This window comes from Trichechus manatus, unplaced genomic scaffold, assembly GCF_000243295.1.
Source record: "Trichechus manatus latirostris isolate Lorelei unplaced genomic scaffold, TriManLat1.0 scaffold00004, whole genome shotgun sequence".
Taxonomy (NCBI): domain Eukaryota; kingdom Metazoa; phylum Chordata; class Mammalia; order Sirenia; family Trichechidae; genus Trichechus; species Trichechus manatus.
The window spans coordinates 35,232,731-35,238,515 of record NW_004443940.1 but is presented as its reverse complement, the minus strand read 5'-3'; positions in this window follow the sequence as shown (position 1 = coordinate 35,238,515).

Here is a 5,785-nt window from a genome sequence, read left to right as displayed (position 1 = left end):
CATCGTGCACGGGGTCACCAGGCTTCCGGGATAATGCAAGCTTTCTTTATATGGCAAACGATGCTGCTTCTCCGTTTGCACTGGTAATGATGCTTCCGTTTGAAGTACAGTTGTCAGGCAATTAACGAGCTGGTGCGCGGGCCACAGCGAGGGGTGGGGGCTGTTGTTGTTAGCGGAGCTAGCAGTGCACATCCCACACCGTATCACCAGAAGAAAGCCGGAAACATGTGTGGACTCCGAGCGATGGCAGAGAGGAAAGAAGAATCGTAACAGAGCTGTCCTGGCTGTGGAGGCGGAGCACAGAGGGTGAGGGGGTTCCATAGACGGCAATGGGGGGTGGGGGTGGGGCACTGTCAGGGAAAGTGGGGGAGTGGGACGCAGAGGGATAAAGAGAAAGTAGTTAGGTTCACCCTCCTCCACCTCCCAGGACCAGGGCGAGGCTCCCAGGGACTGGGCAGATCACAGGGTGGTTGGAGAGGACCCAGCCCCTCTGAGCTGGCGGTGCTTGAGCCAGAGGTGAGAGGTTACACTGAGGCAGATGGAGCTTTCCGGGCTTCAGCCAGCGGCTCCGGATCCCAGTGAACCAGGCCTGACCCAAGGTAGAACCCGGAGGGCAGGCCAGTGCAGACCTGCTGCTGTCTCGGCCTACCCCACTGGGCGGGCCCCATCCACTGGCAGAGGCCCGGGAGCAGCCTGACCAGGTGACTAAGGCCTGGCCAGGCGGAGGAGGGGTTCATCCAGCTGCTGCCGCAGCTTTTACCTGGCCCGTGTCATGTGACATGGTGCTGGCTGACAGGCACAGTGGGAGCAGTGGGGTGAACCCCAGAGAAAATGAATCTGCCAGGGTGGGTTAGCTTCTATTGTGGATTGAATTGTGTCCCCCAAAAATACGTGTATCAATTTGGCTAGGCCATGATTCCCAGTATTGTGTGATTGTCCACCATGTTGTCATCTGATGTGATTTTCCTGTGTTGTAAATCCTACCTCTATGATGTTAATGAGATGGGAAAGGTGGCAGTTATGTTAATGAGGCAGGACTCAATCTACCAGGTTGGATTGCATCTTGAGCCAATCTCTTTTGAGATATAAAAAACAGAAGCGAGCAGAGAGACAGGGGTACCTCATACCACCAAGAAAGCAGTGCTGGGAGCAGAGCGTGTCCTTTGGACCTGGGGTTCCTGCGTGGAGAAGCTCCTAGTCCAGGGGAAGATTGATGACAAGGACCTTCCTCCAGAGCCAACAGAGAAAGCCTTCCCCTGGAGCTGACGCCCTGTATTTGGACTTCTAGCCTACTAGACTGTGAGATAATAAATGTCTGTTTGTTAAAGCTGTCCACTTGTGGTATTTCTGTTACAGCAGCACTCGATGACTGAGACAGGTTCCTAGGGCCGCTGTGCCCAACAACAAATGCATTATTCTCACAGTTCTGGAGGCTGGGAGTCCTAAACCAGGGTGTTGGCCTGGTGAGTCCTGCTAGGGCTCCGCGGAAGAGTCTGTCCCGTACCTCTCTCTTAGCGTCTGGTGACAGTCTGCAATCTTCCACGTTCTGATTCCTGCCTCCGTCTTCATAACGCCATCTTCCCTCGGTATCTATGTGTCTCTTCCCTTTTACAGGACACCACTCATGTAGGGTTCGGACCTACCCTATTCCAGTATGACTTTATGTTGGCTGATAACATCCTCCGAGACCCTATTTCCAAACATGGTTTCATTCACAGGTACCAGGGGTTAGGACTTCAACGTACAGGTAGTGCCCGCCTTACGACAGGGTTCCATTCTGACTGCTCTATCGTAAGGGGGTTCTGACAAGAGTCGACTATTTCATCTTTTTTTTAGTTTTCATTATTATTGTCTTTTTTAATCAGTATCTTTATAAATCCAATCTTTATTTGTCTCTAGGGATTGGAAATATTACATATAAATTTACAGATATATTTTAATGTATACATATATACACTAAAAAAATACACAAATCATGACAATTTACTCCAACAAAGGAGAGTTGGATGAGGTTGGCGTTTTGTCAGTTTTGGTAATAACTCCACTTGTGGAAGGTTCGGGATCATCTGGATTATCCCTGGGAACGGGGATAGCATTTCCAGTCAGAAAATTAGTGAGGGCCGTCTCTATGGTTCTTTTCTTTTTTCTTCACATATTTCCCCGTCACATCTTACTGTTTCCCGAACCTGCCATTTGACTTCAGCAAAGCCGTCAGTGTTCGGATTCATGTTTTCAAGCAACTGAAGCCTTTGGTTTAGTTTAGAAAAAAATCCCAGCTAATCCTTTCGCTGTAAAATTTTTTGACAATTTTTTCCCTTCTTCCTCTTTATTTCTTTCTTCTTCAGCGCCTCTTTTCTCTCCAAAATCTATTAAGTCCTGATCTGTCGGTTCCTCTTCTTTGTGATCTATAAACTGCTCCACGGTGGTGATGTCAAGTTCTAAATTCAGCGTTCTTGCCATATGGATGATTTTTCCACCCATCTCGTCCATCGTTTTATCCTGATCGAATGCTCGTGGCGCGTTCACATAACTCAGAAAGTTTTTCCATATCCTCTGCAGGCATTTTCTTGTAACTTCCTCCCGGAAGATGGACTAATGATAAGATGTAAAAAAAAAAAAAAGGACTGTCGTGAGCGTGCTTTGTCATAACTCGAATACATCGTAAGTCAGGGACCACTTATATCTTTCAGGGGGACACAGTTCAATCCATAACATAAGAAATTTTGAGAGGTTTTACTTGCTGATGAGGACTCTTGGGCTTTTTTGAACCTGTTTTCCCTCCCTAGCATTGCAGGGCCACAAGGGCCCCTTTAAGAGCCCAGAGTTAGGCAACATTCCCACGGTGTCACTTTGGCTTAGTTTTCAGTCCTGCCTGCTGGCTGTGGACTTGGCTCATGTGGCCCTCCCATCTTCTTAGTCACAGGAATTCATGGTGTGGTGGCTCCAGCAGTGACCAGAACAAGAACTTCCACTTGCTGGAAGGGGAAGGGACAGAAACCGCCTCAGGCCTCGGAGATGAGCGCCTGGAAAGGAGGCGGAGATGCAGGTGTGCGGGTGGGAGCCAGGCTGTTCTCTAATGCAAGCTTATCCTCATCAAAGAGAAAAGCTTTTCTTCTGGGAGTGAAGGTATGTGAAAGGACACACCTGCATGACAGCGGAGACTCCCAGAGAATTCAGTGAGCACCACGGGTGCCAATGCCAGCTTCCACGTCTTGAAGCTTACGTCATGCCAGACACCCCAAAGGGCACTCAATGCGCACGGTCTCCTTTAATCCATTAATAGCCCAGTGAGAGAGGGATTACCATCGCCATTTTATAGACAAGGAAACCGAGGCACCGAGAGGTCAAGCGATTCATCTGAAGTCGAACAGGAAATTAAAAGCGGAGGGATTTCAACCCAGGTCCCGAGTAAAGGTGAGGGCTCCCCAAAGTCTCTTGTTGGTTGTCTGTTGCGTACCTGACGTGGGACCCCAGAGAGGTGGCATTTGTGAGACAATCAGGGGCTGCCTTGGCCCAGCAGGAGGCTGACTTTGTGGGAGATGACCTGCCGAAGACAGAGCCAGGGTTCAGAGCTCTCAGACGCTTCCATGGTCAGGTCCTCCTTGCAGGAAGGAGAGTAAGAGGTCTGTGACCACCTGAAGGGCTACGACAGACCAGGTAAGCAAGGAGTGCTCGGGGCTCCCAGCCAGGGGCCTCCAGGGAGGCACGCTTCTCCTCTCCAGCCTTAGATAAGCAGCCATCCCTGTCCAGCCACCCTCTGGCCCTATCCCATAGAGGCTGGGGGCGCTTGAGGATGGGGAGAGGGAAAATGACATTCCCAGAAACTGAGAGCTCTGAGGTCAAGGTGGCCCGTGCACAGCCCTCCGGCTCTGGGCACAGGAGTCCCTGCCGGCAGAATGAAGGGGCCCCTCTGCCAGCCAGCGCAGGTCAACAGGCTGGAGCCGGGACGGTGCTTGTCTCGTCTCCAATGGGCTCATCAACGACAAGTTCACAGTCTATGTTCCTTGTTTAAAGAAAAAGTGGCGTCTCTCTCCTATTCTGTCCCCTCCTCGATCCCATCTCCGGGGGAACCACTGTGGAAAGCGTGGTTTCTGTCCTTGCGGGTATCTTTCTGTCTACGCATTTACAAACTTATATTTTTGTTAAAGGAAAAAAAAAGGACTATGCTTTACATATTGGTCTGCAGCTCCCTTTTCTCCCTCGGCAAGCTTCCCGGACATCCTCCCAGGCTGCACATGGATGGCTAGTGCATCTTTTCTGACCCTACTGTGATATCCCGCGGAGCACACAGGCCTCATGTGTCCAGGTGACTTGATCCTATGTTGGGTGGACGTGGACACAAGGCCTTTGTGCTTTTTTGGGAGAACAACCGACCGGGGTGGGGGAGAGGGAGGAGAAGCTGCCATGTCTAAGGAAACCTAGGAGGGCCAGGATTCTGTCTGTCTGATTTTTCAGGGGGCTGAGGGAGGTGATGGGGTCTGGAGGTGAGGAATCTGAGAGGTGAGGGGCCTGGGAAGTGATGGTCTGGAAGGTCTTGTGTCTGGAGGTGACGGGGTCTGGAGGTGAGCAATCTGAGAGGTGAGGGGGTCTAGGAGGAGAAGGATGAGGGAGGTGGTAGAGTCTGGGGTCCACTGGCTTGGCCAGTGCCAAGCACTTGGAACAGAAAGAAAGAGGGGTACAACAAAGCAGGGGTACCAGGACCAGCCCATAGGTCTCTGGATTGGCTTAGGATCCTGAGATCAGGAACAGCAAGAGATGAGAAAACACACCATAAACCCTCAACCAAGCACAACCAGGAACCGGAAGGGGGTGGTCCTTGTTGTAGAAGATTGAAAGGTGCTTACAGAGAGGGACAGGCTTGTGTGGAGACGGGTCTGGGAGGTGATGCAGAGGTGATGGGGCTGAAGCATCTCCCACGAAGCAGTGGTCAGTTCTACAGTCAGGACTGCTCCCCAAACCAGCTGGGCTGGTCGGATGAGGCTACGGTCCCCCTCCCCACAGGCTGTGAGTAGCTGTCCACCCTCTTCCATGCAGGGTTTTCCCTGCACAGCTCTGGGTGAACATCTCTGGGAGCTTCTTCTTCATCCAGAGCCCTTCCTTTGGAGGACGTGGCTGCTCTGAGTCACAGACCAAGCCCCAGGCAGCCAGGAGCCTCTTCTTCCTTTTCCTTCAGCCCCACAGCTGGAAAGACAGGTCTGTTTGCTGTGACAGGAATCAACGTACCCAAAGGGCACACTTGGTGTCATAGGTGAAAAGCCTGGGAAACCAGTGAGGAGTCAGCCCTGTGCAGTCTGCTGGCTCCTTGACTTCCCAGAAATTCGCTTGTCCTCCCCACCCCCATCCTTCTACAGGCACTCATTCCCCCTCTGTGGACCAGGCACTGTGCTAAGCACTGGGACCGAGACATGAAGTGATCACTCTCCATAAGAACATTCCATTCTTCTTCTGCAAAAGGACTGTCCTCCTGGTTTCTATTCTGCTTGGTTTGGGTTTTATCTGTTTTCTGATCTCATGCTGCTCCTGATCGCTGCGATCCCTGGACCAAGGCAGAGACCTCTGGGATGGTCTTGTACCCCCATTTCCTTTGGCTCTGTTCCAAGTGCTTGGCACTGGCCAGCATTCCAAGGGTTGAAGAAACATTGGCACCTGCTGGACTCTGCTCCCTGCCCCAGAGCATCCCAGAGGAGAGCTCACATTGGCCTTGGCAAGGGCCTCGAAGGACGCACCCAGGATGCCTGCAGGTGCCATGGCCTCACCTACCACAGAGGCTCACGATGCACCTTCC